Source organism: Equus caballus, chromosome 14 (assembly GCF_041296265.1).
Source record: "Equus caballus isolate H_3958 breed thoroughbred chromosome 14, TB-T2T, whole genome shotgun sequence".
NCBI classification, from domain to species: Eukaryota; Metazoa; Chordata; class Mammalia; order Perissodactyla; family Equidae; genus Equus; species Equus caballus.
The window spans coordinates 50,939,535-50,956,403 of record NC_091697.1 but is presented as its reverse complement, the minus strand read 5'-3'; positions in this window follow the sequence as shown (position 1 = coordinate 50,956,403).

Below are 16,869 nucleotides of genomic sequence, written 5' to 3'. Positions count from 1 at the left end.
GGGCATCTCAGACAGGACTGTCACGGGGGAAGGCAGAGACGAAAGGTGAAGACTCACCACCCCAATACACTTGGTGAGCGTTTCTGTGGGTGGTGAACACTCTGGAGGGACAGTGGGGTGGGTGCACAGACAAGCTCCGGGGGGCCATGACCCTCCTGAAGGTGTGCTCCAGGAGAGGAGCCATAGCTTTCCACAGCTTCTCTAAGGGATCTAGGACCCCAAATCCGTAAGAACCACTATGGACTCCCGTCTGTCAGGCAGGAGATCTGGGCGTTACATCTGTCTGCCTCTCACTCCTCAGGCAGCAAGCTTCCTCCTCAGTTTCCCCACCTGCTCCATGAGGGGTTAGACCAACTGAGGTCTGTGGTCCAGGCAGGGCACCCCAAGGCTCTGTGAAGTCCGATGAGGAGTGATGGAGAGGATAACCAGAACCGGGACTTGGAGGCAGGTTCCCGGGAAGGTGGGAGGGGCCGTATCCCACCCCTCCCCAGGAGCCGATTTGGTCCATCAGCCAACATGTCAGCCAGCCAGCCGACAGAAACTGAGCTGCATCCCTCCACCAACCCGGGAGGCTGTTGCCATAGCGACTTCATATTTATCCACTTTAGCTCCTAATTAAGGGGAAAAGCATATAACATATTGGATGTCAAGGAGGCTTTGTGAGCCTCAATTTAGCGGCCGTGCCTGGATGTCAAACTCAAGCGTGATTGCTGTTAATCACCTTCCAAATTACCAAGACAGGTCACAGAGGGAAAGGTCCCTCACCATGGGGGCACTGGGCCCAGGGGAGCTGAGGTGGTGGTGGGGCTAGGAAGAGGGATTTGTTCGGCACCATGACCTGGGGGGCTGCTGGGTGAATGCTGGCTTTGTGGGTGTCCGATTATAAGGTCTGTGGGGACAGTGGCTAGATCTGTTCCCACTGACCCTGAGTCAGGGATCTCCACCCCGGAGGCTCACAAATCAAGACCCTTGGTCTGTAGAGAGGGACTGACCAACTGAGGAACCAAGAAGCATGTAAGGACCATCTGGTGGCCTCTGATGTCAGAAGGAAGACTGACAGATGACCAGGCTGGTAAGTGCGGACTGACCTGCTAGCCGGATGCTGGGATGACTGCCATGTGGCGGAGGAAGGTCCGATGGCGGTCCACTTAGGAGGGACTGGCGGAGCAGTTGGACGTGCCAGTGCCCCTATGATCTCCCAAGGGTGCGCCTGGCCTCTCTCCCCCCAGCTCAGGCCCCAGGGCGTTCTCAGGTGCCCGGGGGAGCCAGCCCTGCTGTGATGCTTCCTGCCTGCTGTTGGAGCTGTGGCCAGAGCCACGTTCCTGGGAGAAGCTTCAGCAGGTCTCTGGGGATGTGGGAGGCGGGGAGTGGAGATTAACAGAGTAAGGTTAGGAGTGGGGCACCGAGAGGGGGACGTCAGCAGAAGGGTTAAGAGCATGAATTACGGGGTCAGGCAGACCTAGGGAAAAGTTTCCTCTTGGCTGTTTTTAGCTGTGTAACTTTGATCACGTCACCTAACCTCTCTGTGCTTTGGTTTTCTCATCTGTCAGGTGGGGATGATGATAATTCCTGCCTCACAGGGCTTTGTGAGGATTTAACCGGATGATAAATGTAAGGAGCTTAGCACAGTGCCTGGCACCTGCTAAGCCCTCAATAACTATTGAGACATTATTAGCAAAAGAGATAGGCCTGAAAGGAGGGGCAGGAACATGGTGACTGAGGGCTGGGCCTGGCGGCGGGCAAAGGAGCTCTTCCCCTCTGTCCCCTTTTGGTCAAGTCTCCAAGAGAAAAACTCGCAGAAGGGAACCCTGATGAAGGCCCGGGGGAAGGGGGTGGGGGGGGACAGGCTGGGAGCTCAGTGAGGGTGTGGGGACAAGTGGTGTGGGGAAGGAGAGCCTTGTACTCAAGGCTTGATGTCACCTAAGGGCCAGAAAGGACCTCAGTGGAGCCTGAAGCTGTGAGATCATTAGAACAACCTGGGACAATTCTCTAAGCTCTGCTGCCTGGGCTCACCCCAGATGTCCTGACCGAGAAGCTCAGGGGTGGGGCCAGGGAAACTGGCTTTAAAACACTCCCAGAAGGATCTGATAATCTGTCTGGGATTTACTGGTCAAAACCAGAGGCCACTGTGAGTCAGAGCTGGGAAGAGCTAGAAGAAGGGGTGGACAAGCCACTCCCCTTTACCTTTTATTTAATTAATTAATTTATTCATTTTTTTGAGGAAGATTAACCCTGAGGTAACTGCTGCCAATCCTCCTCTTTTTGCTGAGGAAGACTGGCCCTGAGCTAACATCCGTGCCCATCTTCCTCTACTTTATACGTGGGATGGCTGCCACAGCATGGCTTGCCAAGCAGTGCCATGTCCGCACCCGGGATCTGAACTGGAGAACCCCGGGCACCTGAAGCGGAATGAGCGCACTTAACTGCTGCGCCACCGGGCCGGCCCCCGCTTTACCTTTTATATATACTATCACAGGGTCTGCTTAAAAATTGTACTCGAAAAGAAAAAAATGCGACAGCTAAAAAGTTTGAAAAATGTCTATTATGGTAATAATAATAATTACAGCTAACATTTATGAATTGTTTACTATGAGCCAGTCACTACGCTAAATGCTTCACGTGGATTATCTCTTTTAATCCTTTCAATTGCTGTTGAGGCAGGCCAACCCATTTATACAGAGGAGGAAACTGAGGTTCAGAGAGGTATGTCAAAGGTCATAGTTTGTTAGTGGTGGATCCAGGATTCGAACCTGGGCGGTCTGAATCCACATCTGGACCACCTTCTCATTCTACAGTTGAGGAAACAGGAGGCCCAGAGAGGTGAAAGGACTTTCCCAACCTCACACAGCAAGTTGAAGGCAGAGGAGGGCTTAGAACCCAGGAACTCTTCTCTTCCTCCTGCTCTCCATTCCTACTTTCAGACACATTTTGCAGAGAAAAGTTAAGGTCGGGCTGGCCTGAGGGAAAGAACCTCAACTCTGTCCCCCAACTCTACGCAGAGTCCTGGAAACAGCAGATGGAGTGGAAGGGGGTTGAAAGGTCCCTGACTTGGAGGAGAGGGAGAAGCTTGGGACCTGGTGACCATGGCCGGGGCAGCCTTGCGGGCCTGATAGGAGGAGTTGCCATGGCCTGGTTTCCGCAGATGTGGGCTGCAGCCGTCCTGCTGAATGGAAGGCTATTAAGGGAAAATGCTTTGCAAGGAGCTGAGCAGCTGGGAGCGGAGATCATCAGAGCCCTGAATGGGGGGCTTTGTCTCTTCAGGGGACTGGCAGGCGCTTGCTCCCGGGGTCTGTGTCTGGAAGACTGGCTGGTGGAGAGGCCAAGGGGTCACCGCCAAGAAGCTCCATTCCCTTTCCTGCCTTCCCGTCCTTGGTCCTCTCCCCCAGCACTGTCCCACGTCCAGGGTGGCCTGGTGGTTATGAACACAGGCTCTGGGGACTGACACAAGAGCCACATTCTGTAGATGAGAAATCTTGGGTGTGCTACTGAAACTTTCAGTGCCTCAGTTTCCTCACTTGTAAAATGGAACTAATAAGGGTATCTTCTCATAATGTTGTTAGGAAGACTGAGCAAGAAAATGGAGGTAATGCCTTTGGCATGCCGGCTCTTGTAGATGTTCTCTCCAGCTAAGGAGATACTCCTCCTGGTTTCTGCCCCTCCCAGGCTCCCGGAGCGTGAACTCTTCTCCGGGGTCTCACCCTAACTCCCCCACCCCCAACACCACCAGGCTGGGGCTCAGGTCAGGCCTCCTTGTTGAGACAGAGGCTGTGTGCAGAGAGAGGGGAAGTGACAGCGAAGTCCGATCCTCTAAGGACGAGCTCTGAGGTCGGAGCGCAGACTCCAGCCTGTGTGATACGTTGTCGCCAGCGGCTCCACTTCCACTCTGGACACTCTCGAAGCCCTAAACCTGCATGTTCTCTCTGACCCAGGCCTTTGCCTGGGCTGTCCCCTCTGCCTGGAATGCTATTACTCAGACTCTTTCCCAACTAACTCCTACCTGACCTGCAGACATTAGTTTAGACAATCTCGCCTACTGGAAGCCTTCCCTGAGACCAGGGGGTCCTCCTGTGTGCCCTCCACTCTAGCGCTGACAAGTACCCGGCCCCTCCCCGCTAGGCCATGAGCTCTGTGAGGATGGGGGACCTCCACCTGTTCACATATCTCCCAGCCCACAACCAGGGCCTGACCCCGAGCAGTCAGTCTATAAATATTGGTTAGATGAAGATGTGAATGGGTGAATGAATGAATGAATAATCGGATTCCCTGGCCCAGGCTGGGGGAGAAAGAAAGGAGAATGGCTGGTGGGAGGAAGAGAAAGGGGAGTGGGTGCTTCAGACAAACTGTAAACATGTCAAGTTTGAGGCCTCCTTTCTTGGGACCCTGTCTTGAAGTTAGGCCACCAGTGTCTGAAGCCATATCATTAGCATAGCTAGTGTTTACTGAGGTCCTACTGTGTGTCAGCCACTGTGCTCAACACTTTATACACACACATATTTACATGGGCTACCTCATTGAATTCTGAAAGCAACTCTGTGAGACCGGTACCATAATTATATTCATTTTAGAAAACCGAGGTTCAGAGTAGTGAGGACACCTTGTTCAAGGTCACACAGCTAGCAAATGGTGGGGCTGGCAGTGCGGTTAGTGCCCAGCTCGTCTGTTTGGTCCTAAAGCAGGAGCTCTTAACCACTAGGCCATCTTGCCTCCCCTGCAGGATGTAGCAGAAGTCAGCATCCCACCTCCCAGGAAGTGGAAGTTGCTGGGAAACGAAGCTGGAGAAAGTTCAGACCAAACGTTCAGTTTGCGTTTGGTGAGCAACCACTGTGCACTGGACCCGGCAGGAAATGCAGAGTTGGCAGCCGGCCCGGCCAGCCAGCTCCCATCTGAGCAGACAGACAGACAGACCCCAGGAAGAGGGGCGAGTGATGACAGAGGGCTGGGTGAGGTGCCAGCCCATGCGGTGGCGACGGCTGGCGTTCGTCACCGGGTGGCTCACGGGTGGAGGGTGGTGGGCCCCGGGAATAGGGCACGGGTACACAGAGCTGTTCTTGGGGGGCTGCTTGGAAGGCTTTGCACATTGGAGGCTTAATCACTCGGCATTTGCTGAGCTCACACGGTGGCTCCCTGGCACTCAAGCCACTCACAGGGATGACTTCTATGCCCATCCCCGGAGAGGAAGTTTCCTGCTTCCTAGGGCTCAGCAGAGCGCTCTGACTGGCTCATTCTCTCCCGGCGGCTGCAGGATTCCAAGCTTTTGAGTGCCCTTCTCTCCTGACGGATGTAAATGTCATCCTTCTAGCATAGCGCAGAGCACAGAGCCCCTCCGTCTGTGGGAGACCCCGGGGGCTCTTCTCCCTGATTATCCACCGGCCCGGAAGCAGGCTGCCCATTAGGCTCAGCCTGTGGCTGTGTAGAAATGACCCAGCGAGGTGCAAGGAGTGGCAGTGGCAGGGCTGCTCCGCAGAGTACTAATTTCTCGCCATTCCTCAGGAGAAGCATAGCTTCTGTCACAGCCCTGCCCATGTCCTGGTGTCATCGGGTCAGGCGCAGGAGGGGCCCAGACTCCTACACTCAGAGCTGGGACCTCAAGCACTCTGAGAAATGGGAGGCAGCACCCCACAGTTCCCATGGCTTGGTGGCTTGCTCAGGGTGGGAGCTCTCTAACCCACATTCAGCTTTGTCCGGGTGCCATGGGACCAAGCCAGGGGTCAGGTGGAGTGCCAGGGTGTGGGACTGGCACCAGTTACGGTTAGGTCAACATGGGTTGGAGAAAGGGCTGGGTCAGGTGAACAACAGGGACTAGAAAGGAAGTGGGGTGGATCTCCACCTGAGATGGATACTGGAGTGAGGATGGGGGTGGGAGCAGGGAAGAGCTAGAGGCAGGGTGAGATTAGAGATAGGTTGAGGTTGGAGCTGGAAATGGGATTAGGATTATTATTGCTACTAGGGTGAGAATTTAGGGTGGATTTTGGTATCAGGGACTGGATTGGGGATGAAGTTGTAGTTGGGATGAGGGTTGGAGATGAGGTGAGGGTCCTTAGGGCTGAAGGGTAGTTTGCTGTTGGTGTGAGGGTTGGGGTCAGAGTGAGATGATATTTGGCTCAGAATTAGACCTGGAAGTGATTGGAAAACGGTGGGAAACAAGTTTTCTCTTCGCCTGCCAGGGTGCGCACATTCTGAGCAGGTAGGAAACCCAAAGTGGGACGACCGGGGCTCTCTCAGAAGTTACCTGCCATCAGCCACCTGTCTCATCCACCTAGCTTCACCTCCCACCCTTACCTCATCTCCTTCAACTTCCATCTCTTGCTCTTGGGCAAAGGCAAGGCCTGCATGTCGCCTCCTCCTTCCTGATCACAGCAGACGTGCCTGAGGCCTGAGCTGGGTCCTCTCCCAGGCGGCTGCTTTACTGCGGAGTCCTCCAGCCTCAAGAATTGAGTTGGACCGGAGGCATTCTGGGTAGGGCTCCATCAGCTGGCCCTCATCCTAGGGGTGAGTAGGGACGTGGGGTGCCCCCTCCCACTCCTTCCTGGCCCTCGCCAGGGCCCTGACCTCTCTCCTCCTTTCTGCAGAGTCCCCAGCCCCTGCCTGCCCCCTCTCGCTTCTCAGGGTGACAACCTGACATCCGCTGGCACTCAGCGTTGGGGTCAGGCTTTTAAAGCTGTTATTGGGGAGACCATGGCCCCTCTCTCACTCGTTCCTCTGCCCCAGTGTCTCTTCATGCAGAGACACGCATCAGGGCATGAAAGAGAGGACAACTGTGGCACTGTGATGCCTTTTAAATGCAGCAATTAGTGGCTAAATAAAATACAGAACAAGCATCTCTGCCTGCTTCTGGCAGGGACTTGCTGAAGCTGCTCGGTAGGGACGCTGGGAACCGATGGGGGAACAGCAGATGGTGGTCCCAATCACCTGGGCTGGAGCCTCTTGCTGCACAGGGTTGCAGAGAAGAGGGACTTGTGGACTCCTCTTAGGCTCCTCAGCCTTGTTAGAGGGTTGGGGGGTGCAGGGAAAGCTGTGGGGTCTTAGGGCGCTGAGGGACGGTCCTGCAGAATAGTGAGAAGCAGACAACAGTGGCTTCGGAACATGACAAACCTGGACTTGCGCCCTGGTTCTGCCACTTACCAGCTGTGTGACTTGGGCGGGCTGCTCACGCTTTCTAAGCCTCAGTGGCTTTGGCTGTAAAATGGGGATGGTAATAGTCATACCAACCTCAGTGATTTGCTAGATTTAAATGATGTAATAAATGCACCACACTTCTCAAAGAAGAGGCCTCCCAGCAAGGAGTGAGGCTGAGGCCTGAAAGGGTTAGAGATATTGCTAAGAGGTCCTGCATGGTTGGGAGGACAGGCCCTGGGGGCGAATCAGGAGCCTGGGGAAGCTGAGCAGATCCCCGTCCTGGGCCAGCGGCTCTTGCCTCACTGATGCGCCTTCTCAGGTGTTCCAGAGCGAAACAGGCAATTAGAGTCGACCATTAGAGGATGAAAGAGGAAGAACTTAGACCTAGCAACTCAGAGGAAGTTCTCTGCTCACTCCTCCACCCCACTACCCGCCTCCCAGATGCCATACATAGATATCCACCTTGGATGACTTACCTAATGTCCTGCAGCCTCAGTTTCCCCTGCAGCACGGTTTTAACAGCATGTTCCTTGACTCCAAAGAGCCCTTAACAAATACACTATCCTCGCAGACATCTAGTACCTTCTTTCCTTCCCCCACTGGCCTCTTCCACACTGCTCCCACGCTGAGCAGGGCCCTCTCACGGAGGCTTCTGAGGGGATGGGGCAGGGGTCATGAAGCAACTCAGCAGATGGCAGTTGGGGGGACAAAAGAGGCTGGGCCAGGAGCAGGGTGGCCAGTCACTTGGCTCCTGCTCCCACGTGAACCCCCATCCTGAAGCCCCAGCTCAGCCCTTTTCTTTAAATAAAAGGAATGACGTCATCCTCATGCTTAGCTGCTGAGCTAGAAGGAGGTGATCTGAGATACTGTGGAGGAGAAGCAGGCGATGCTGGGGCTGAGGGTGGGGAAGCCAAGGGACAGATGAAGGACAGAGACCAAGTCCCCTCTGGGGACACCTGTGTGTGTGTGTGTGTGTGTCTCCTGGCATCCGCCCACGTGTGTGTGCTGGGAAAACTGCAGACTCACAAAATGTTAGAGCAGAGATGGAACTTCACGCTACTGCTGGAGAAGCAGAGGCTCAGAGATGGTGTCGTGGAGTTAGATCTAGACAAGGCCCTTCATGTTTCTGAGTCTCAGTTTCCTTGTCTGCAAAATGGGGGTAACAATGATGTTGGCCTTGCAAGCATTTTGTGTGAAACGATTGGGAGAGATCATGGAGATAAGCACCTGGCACATAGTAGGTGCTCAAATAAGTGGTGGCTATTGTGATTGTGATTGTGACCGGGCAGAAGTGAGGCCAGCAGCACAAGAGCCTTGGGTGGGCTGGGGCAGGAGGCCTCCCGTAGGATCAGCCCAAGCCTTCCCAGAGGAGGCCCGGCCAGGCCCTGCAGGTCAGGGGGGCAAGGTCCTGTCTCTTGGGGCTCACCTACCAGCAGCTCCCCGCTGGTCCTGGGGGCCCTGGGAACAGCCTCTGCTCTCCCCCTCGGGGTGCAGCCCTGGATCCTTCTGCAGAAGGCTGGGTTCTGTTTTCCTTGAACATCTCTGAGGGCCCCCCTTAGGGTTTGCTCAGGCTCCTGGCAGCTTCTTCCCATGACAGCTCCTGTCCCTCTCAGGGTCCCTTTCCTTCTCCCCCCACCGCCCCCACAGTGGCTTGCCTTCCTTTTGTTCATCTCTGCTTCCTTTTCTTTGTGCTCCCTCCTCAGCCCCTCTCCCTTTCTCTCTCCTTATTTCTGTCTCTCTGTGTTCCTGTCTCTGTCCAGTCTCTAACCCTGCCTCTCCTTCCCTATTTTTCCCATCCCCTCCCTCCTCTCATGCTTCCTCTGTCTACTGATCCCTGTCTTTCTCCATCTCGCATGGTATTTTTTCTGCTCCCTAAAAGGTGAGTCCCAGCTTTGAGCAAAGGCCCGAGGGGCCAGGGCCAGGTCAGTTACCCAGAGGGGAAGGGCCCTCCCATCCCTCTTCCCCACCCGATGTGGGGTGCAGCCCTGGCTCTCTGTGCTTCCTGAGCACGGGTGTGTGTGGGCTGAGGGCAGAAGGCCCATCTTGCCTGTCATCTGGAGAGACGTGTGTGCAAAATGTTAGCTCTATGGCTCTGATTCAGCTCCCAGGCGGCTGACTGAGGAACATGATGACGGAAGGGGGTGAGGGGGACCCAGAAAAGGGAGCTCGGCTGGAGACAGAGTCCTGGGACTTTGGCAGAGGACTGGGGCTGCCTGGAGGGACCCTGGGTGGGATGGTAGAGGAGTGGGGTGGGGGTCGTAGTACCATTGGATGCAACGAAGTGGACTGGATGGGGCGACAGTGAAGGAGCCTCAGGGAAGGGCTGGGATAGGAGAAGGGACACCGGGTGTGATGAAGGGGACCCTGGGTGGGGTGAAGGGACCTGCAGTGGAGAGATTAGGTGGGGATTCAAGGGATGGTGACTGTGGGTGAGGGTGGCATGGGATGGGTCAGAAGGAGGCAGCACATGAAGTAAAAAGGCAGGATGTGGTGAAAGGCCAGGATGGGGCTCCTCGGGCCTTGCCCCTCACCTGTACCTCATGCCAGGCCTTTCTGCTCCCGTCACTCACTTTGCTGCTTCCAACCCTCACCTCTCCCCCTGCAGTTTGAGTTGCTAACAGCCCTTCCCATGAGAACACTGCCCTACAGACCACTGCGGGCCGGCCCTGCAGGTGACAGACTGCACAGCAGAGTTGACCCTGCAGAGATCTGTCTGCCTGTCTGTCTGTCTAGTCCAGAAGGAAGAGCCCCAGTTCCCACTCGTTCTGGTCTGGTGGAACCAGCAGTTCTCACCTGAGAAGGAGCCCTGGATAGCTCCTAAGGCCGGGATCCAGGCTCCATGAACTGGGTATTCTTCTGGGGAGGATCAGAACAGGGACAGAGTCTCCAGGATGTTCTAGTTGGCACTGCTGGAATCCCAGTATGTGCCCAGGGCTCGTGTGTGTCCAGGCCAGACAGCACATACAGTCAAGCAAGGCCAAATTCACCTCCTGCTTCCCCTCCCCGGGACCTTCCGCCCATGTTTGCATCCACAGGGGCCTGGAGGAGGCTGTTATGGCCTCCATTTTTGGGGAGAGGAGACCAATTTCAAAATATGTCAAGATAACCATAGTATTGTTGGCAAAAGCTGTCACTCACTGGGAGCTTACTCGGCTGTGCGAAGCTCTGTACATTTTTAATTCAAATAAAATCTTCACAACTATGAGGTGGACAGTATTTTTATCCTCACTTCCCAGAGGAAGAAATGGAGGCTCAGAGAGGTTAAGTCACCTGCTTGGATTCATACCAGGGACATTTGCCTCCACAGCTTGTGCTTTGAACCCATGCAGCGCCCCCCCCCCCACCTCCCGCCCCCCGCAGCCCCCACAGACAGCTCCCTGCGGTGGGACCCTGGGAGGTGTGAGTGATGGAGGGGAGGATGGATCATGAAGGTTCCAGGGAGTCCCACTCACTGGGGATTGGAGCTGTGGGAGGGGCTTGGTGCTCACGGCTCCTCCCCCGAGGCCTGGGACAGCCTTCCAGAGGACAGGCAGCACTTCCAGTCCCATACGGGCCTGAAGATCCCCTGCCTCCGCCAACACCCTCAGAAGCCGTTAATTGGTTCCATTTGTAGCCACTGGGGTGGGGGGGGGGGGTGACCTAAATTTAGGCTACTTTCCCGGGCTGTGGGTGGGAACATGAAGCGGAGTGAGGGGCTGTCCAGGGTCCACTCCTGCCTTATCAGCCCTGCCCTACAAGCAGCAGGACCCTCTCCCAGGCTGTGGAGGTGCATGACGACCCGCCCGCCACGTCTCTGTGTGGGTGCGCTGGGCTGCTGTGTTCCTGTGGCGCCGGTGGGTGCGTGACGACGGCAGCCCCCACCCGGCAGCGCCGTGAACAGAAGGGGCGAGCTGCCGGCAGCTTTAAATAGCACCGCGCTGTATCTCGCTTGCTGAAGCCCCACCCCCCGCCCAAGTCTGGCTGCCCTGGGGAGGGGCTGCGTGAGCCCCAGAAATGAGGCCAAGACAGAGGGGCTCAACCCCCCCAACTCAGAAACAGGTTCCAGTCACGGGAGAAGCCTGCCAAGCAACACCTGTTCCTCGCTAGTCTCAGAGGCACAGCCCACTTTTTCTCTTGGGTAGGGGGTTCCTGGAAATCTTTTTAGGGACTGCGAGTGGTCAGGAGGCAAACTCTGCCTGCGCCTGCATCTTGGTTGCAAGGATGCAGCAGGCAGTCTTCATCCAGGCCCTCCCTTAAGGGGGATGCGTGAGTCCAGGTCCGACGCCAGCCACTCGGACTCTGAGAAGCAGCCCACCATCCCCTGCTCCCAAGAGCAGTCACTGGTGGCCCATCGGTCATCAGCTCACCTCCTCACCTTGGCCTACATCTGTCCGTGTGCAGACCTGCATGATCTGACCCTGCAACCTTACCCTTCATCACTCTCCTCAGTCCACCCACCTCCACCTCCTTTCTGCTCCCCAAATATGCCCAGCTCGTTCCCACCTCAGAACCTTTGCACCTGCTGTTCCCCCTGCCTAGGGTGCTCTGCTGTGGCTTTTCCCACGGTTGGAGCCTGGGCCACATTATGATTTTCACGGGCCCTACGCACTTCTGCTTTTGTGGGTTTCTTCTTCCGTAAAAACGCAAATTATATTTTATGACTGTGTTGGTCTAAGCATGAATATGTTAATATTATATGTTAAAATATCATCTTCAACCTAAAAGTTCATTGTTTTCTTCCAATTTTAAAAGAAATGGGAACATTTTCATGGGCCCCTACAAGTATTACAGGTGCTAGGTCCTATGCTTGTGTCCCCACTGGAGCAGATGTCCCTGGTTGGGGTCTTCTCCTAATTTAGGCCTCAGTTCAAATGTCACTTCCTCCAAAAGGCCTTCCTTGAACACTCCATTTGAAATATCCCCCCATATGCACACACCGGCTCACTACCCTGATTTATTTCCTTCACAGAATTTACAACCATCTGCCAATACCTAGTTCACATGTTTACTTGTTCTCTATCTCCTAAAACTAGAACGGAAACTCCGTGAGGGCAGGGACCTTGTCTTCTCACCGCTAAACAACTGGCGCCTCCAGGAATGCGGTCTGAAGGATGGGGGAATGAGCGCACCTGCATCGCCTGAACAAAACATCACGTCCATCCTCTCAGCTCCCTCACGTTGTGCTCTCCCTGGTGGCTCCCTTGCACTCTTGTGACATTTGCAGAAAGAAGGGCATTCATCCAAGGCCTCACACACAGCTCATCTGGCCTTTTGGAGCCTCTGTTTCTTCATCTGGAAAAGGGGAATAATAACGCTGATCTAGTCTGAGAATGAAATGAGGTAGTTGATGTGAAAGCAAACGACCAGCCCTCAGAGGGAGTTCAGTAAGTCCAGGCTTCCTTTCCGCCTTCTCACTGGCCACCTCAGAGCTTATAGTCATCCCAGGCAGAGGTAACTTGTGGCCCTGAGGCCTACATATCTCTCAGCCCAGTGCTCAGTACTCATTTGTTGCTTCCTGGTTGACCACGTCTCCCTTCCTCCTCCAGCAAAACCTTAAACAGAAGCCCAGTGGAAATTCAGAACATCTTTTCCTCTTGCTCTCTTTCTGAAAATATGGACTGAGCCCCTCCAACGTAACAGGCACTGTGCTGGACTCCAGGGATCAATGATAAATGAAAAGAATGTGTGGTCCCTGCCTTCCTGGAGATCCTGTCTGGTGGGCTAGACAGGGGTTAATCAAATAATCGCTCACATGTAGCCGCAACTGTGCTAAGAACTTCAAAGAGGCTCTCCAGGCTTTAAGAACACATGATGGCAAATTTGACCAGGTCAGCGAGGTCAGGGACAGCTTCCCTGAAGAAACAATGACCGACCTGAGATCTGAGGAACAAGTTGGAGTTTATTAGGCCAGGAGCATTCCAGACAGTGGAAATAGCGCATGCAAATGTCCTGTGGCCAAAGAGAGGGACTGAAGGGAGACATAGGTGGCCATGTGATGTGAGATGAGGCTGGAGAAGTGGACAGTGGCTACACTGTGCAGAACCTTATACACCACCTTATGTCGTTTTCTCTTTATCTGGGGTCCTCAAAAGGTTTTAAGTCATATGATCAGATTTGCATTTTGAAAAGATTACTCTGGCTGCCTATGAAATAAAGATTTGCGATTTATGAGAAAAGGATTCGGAAGTCATCCTAGAAGAGGGATGGCCAATACATGCCATACTTGTCACAATTCTCCGTTCTCATACCCATAGCAGACAGCACTAATCAATTACAGCCATGGTTCTCAAAGTCTGGTCCTTAGACCAGTAGCATCAGCACCACCTGGGAATTTGTTAGACAGGCAGACTCTCAGATCCCACCCCAGACTTCTTGAATGGGAGACTCTGGGGGTGGAAGCCAGCAATCTGTATTATCACAAACACTCCAGGTGATTCTGATGCATGCTGAAATTTGAGAACCACTGAACTGTAACACTCTTTCCTACTAAGCCCCATGCAATATCAAAAACCTCCTGAACGCGCACTCTAAGCAGTCACTATCAATGAGTCCCAGAGCCGCCGGGAGGCTGACTGAACAGAGTGCTGGGCTGGGGGCTGCTCAGAGGGGGCTGCACGGGCCCAGCGCTGGAACTTGAGAAGCTGAGACCCTGACAAAACCCTAATTGTAAGCAAGCAGCCACTGTGCCAGGAGAAAGAGCACTGGACACAGAGTCTGGAGATCAGGACTCAAGGCCCTACTCAGCCACTGCTGGGTGGTGGCGCAACCTCAGTAACCCCTTCTACCCATCTGGGTCTCAGTTTCCTCGTGGGCATTGAAGAAAGTGGCTCTGAGCTGCGGCTCCTTCTCCTGCAGCCTGGAGCCAAAGTGAAGCAGAATGCGTGCGCATCCCCAGGGAAACCCCCTATAAATCTGCCTCCTCACAGGGGCCAGAGTGGATCGGCGGCAGAGACATTGCCCAGAACTTGTAAGAAGAGGCAGCGCATGACTCAGCCCTGGGAAGGAGGCATCCATCACCCTGGGCAGCCCCACCATTTTCTCAAGCCTGGGACCCGTTAACAGACAGGGGACTCATCCAGAGAGGGGGAAACCTGAGAAGGAAGGAGAGTGGCGTGAGGATTGGGGATGAAATTCTATGAAACCGTGCGGGATATAGACAAAGGGGCCCAAACTGCTTACAAATCCTGAGACTGGTTACAGAAATTCCTCCTCTAGATCCACTTATCTGGTGTCTTCTTAGCTCAAATGTTACTTCAACAGAGAGGCCTTCCCAGATCAGCCATCTGTCCCCCACCCTCCTATCACATTTTCATTGTCCTCATAGCTTGATCACTCCTTGAGATCACTGTATTGACTTATTTTCTGGCTTTTGGTCATCTCCCCATGTCCTCCTGGGATGTAAGCTCCCTTGGGGGGGCCTCCCTACCTTGTCTGGCTTCTCCCCCCGGGGCCTGGAACAGCGCCTGGCACAGAGCCGTGACTTACTATGTGCTGGGAACTGTTTCGGATGATTTACGTACATTATTTCACCATGTCCCAATCTTTGAAATAGGCAATATACTTCTTTCTCCTTTTTTAGGTGGAAACACTGAAGACAGAAAGATAAGTGACTTGCTCCAAGGTCACACAGCCAGGAAATGGTAGGACCCCTATGTGGACCCAAAGCTCAGAATATTTGGAAGGTGGCAGCAAACGGGCTGTCAGAAACGTGGAGGAGGGGTGTTGACCCAAACCTCCCAGTTACTGTTGAGGAAACATTCACCCAGAACAAGGAGGTCCTTTCTGAAGCTGGAGTTACTTAATTTAGGATTTCTAAAGGGAAGTCCTGCTTTGCACAGCTGCTGTCCAACTTCTGGAATTTGTTAGCCCCAAGGGGTCTTCACAAGCCGAAAATAGAAAGAAGTTCAGAAAGGGTTGCATGAAATTAATGGATGACGGGTCCCAGCGGTAATTAACGGCAGTGAGAGATGCTGGGGTTTGGCTTCGACATTTGAGGTCAGCGTCACTGCTGGGGGGACTGCTGTGGTCTCCCCAGGTGGGTCCCGGGTGCCCCAGCAGAGGACTGCAGTCTGGGAAGCACGGGGGAGGGAGGTGATCTCAGTCTCCCAGCCCACTCTGGGAGGACCTGCTTCTAGCTGGACCCTTCCCTCCACCTCTCTGCCCCTCCCCCCATCCCCTGGCACACCTGGGCTGTTAGGGGCTGGGTGTCTCCACTTGCTGACTCACTCACCTGGCCAAGATGGGCAATTTGCATATGATCTGGTTTTCTGAGTATTTTCTCTGCTACCATTTTTTTTTTAAGAAAAAGCTATTTTTGCAGGGTCTTCATTACCTCCTAATTATTCATACTCCTTCTATTTATTTGTCTTGTTAAATTCAAAACTCAACAAGCAGCTCACTTTCTCATTTGTTTGAGATTCACAGTGAGTTTCATGCCCACACTCCATCCGTCAGCTGAGACCAGGGTGGAGAGGCCCCACGCCCCATCCTCCGCGGGCATCGGGCATCCCCACTCCAACCAGCCCCCTGTATACCCCTTTGGGAACACCACCCTCATTATTCTGCTGTCTTAACCTCCCCAGCTCTCCTTCCCTTCCCTCCTCCACCCAGAGTTTCTCCCATCTCTGCTCTTTCTTCCTTTTCTCCCTTCTACCTTCCTCCCTTCCTCCTCTCGGTCTGCCCACCCTCTCAGGTCTCCCACTTTCTACTTCACCCATTTCTTCCTTCCCCACTCCCAATCTCTCCCCTCCCCTCCCCCTTCCCTTCCCTCTCCTCCCCTGCAACACCCTCACACCCCAGAGGCAACCTCAGAGCCTCCAGGGTCTGCTCTCACCCCACCCCTCTTCCTACTCCCCACTCCCCCTTCCTGAACATTCACAGGCTTAAATTGTGCTTAGTCCTCCTGCAGGTGCCTGTGGCTCTTGGCTTTCAGCTGATAATTCCTGTCCCCCCAGCCCTGCGTGGTCTTCCTTAAATTGCTTGATCCCTGAAAACTCACTTCCTCAAAGCCCAACAGCAGTGGCTCATGGAGGGGCAGGGCAGGAACCGGTCTCTAGGACTTCAAGTCCCTGGCCTAGTGGGGTCAGGATATGGTCCACTTTAAGCCAAATTAGGGTGTGAGGGCTGAGGCCAGCAACTCTCAGCAGATTCTCTTCCCAGACCTACTTTTTGGAGGCCCTAACAGGGACAGTGGCCCCCTCCTACCCCCCTCAGACTCCCCAGGCAGAGAGTCCTGTGGCTGCCCAGGGGCAGGTGGCTGTGGTGGGGCAGTTGATAGCTGGACCTCAGCCTTCTCTCCACAAGCAGCAGCCCTGGGCCCTCTGATGGGGCCTGCTTTCTGCCTGGGCCTTTTCTGGCCTCTGGTTGGAGACAGGAATCTGAACGCTACGCAGACATCCTACATGCCTGTACACATAACTGCACCCACACAGTGCACGCAGCCACCTCACACATCTCTACACACTCTATACATTGGAGCAGGGCATCTCACACTTGGGTGCACCAGAATCACCTAGAAAGCTTATTAGAGGGCTAGGCTCCACCTCTGGGTTTCTGATTCAGTAGGTCTGGGGTGGGGCCTGGGAATGTACATTTCAAGCAAATGCCAGGTGCTGCTGCGGCTGCTGGTCCGGGTACGACTCTTTGAGAACCATGGCTCTAGAGATGTCCCCATGTGCACACAAGAGTGTATACATTCATGCACAGAGGGTTTTGTATAACAGCAGGAGCGAGGCAGCTGGGGAGAACTGGAAACCAGGAGCTGAGTTTGGGGAT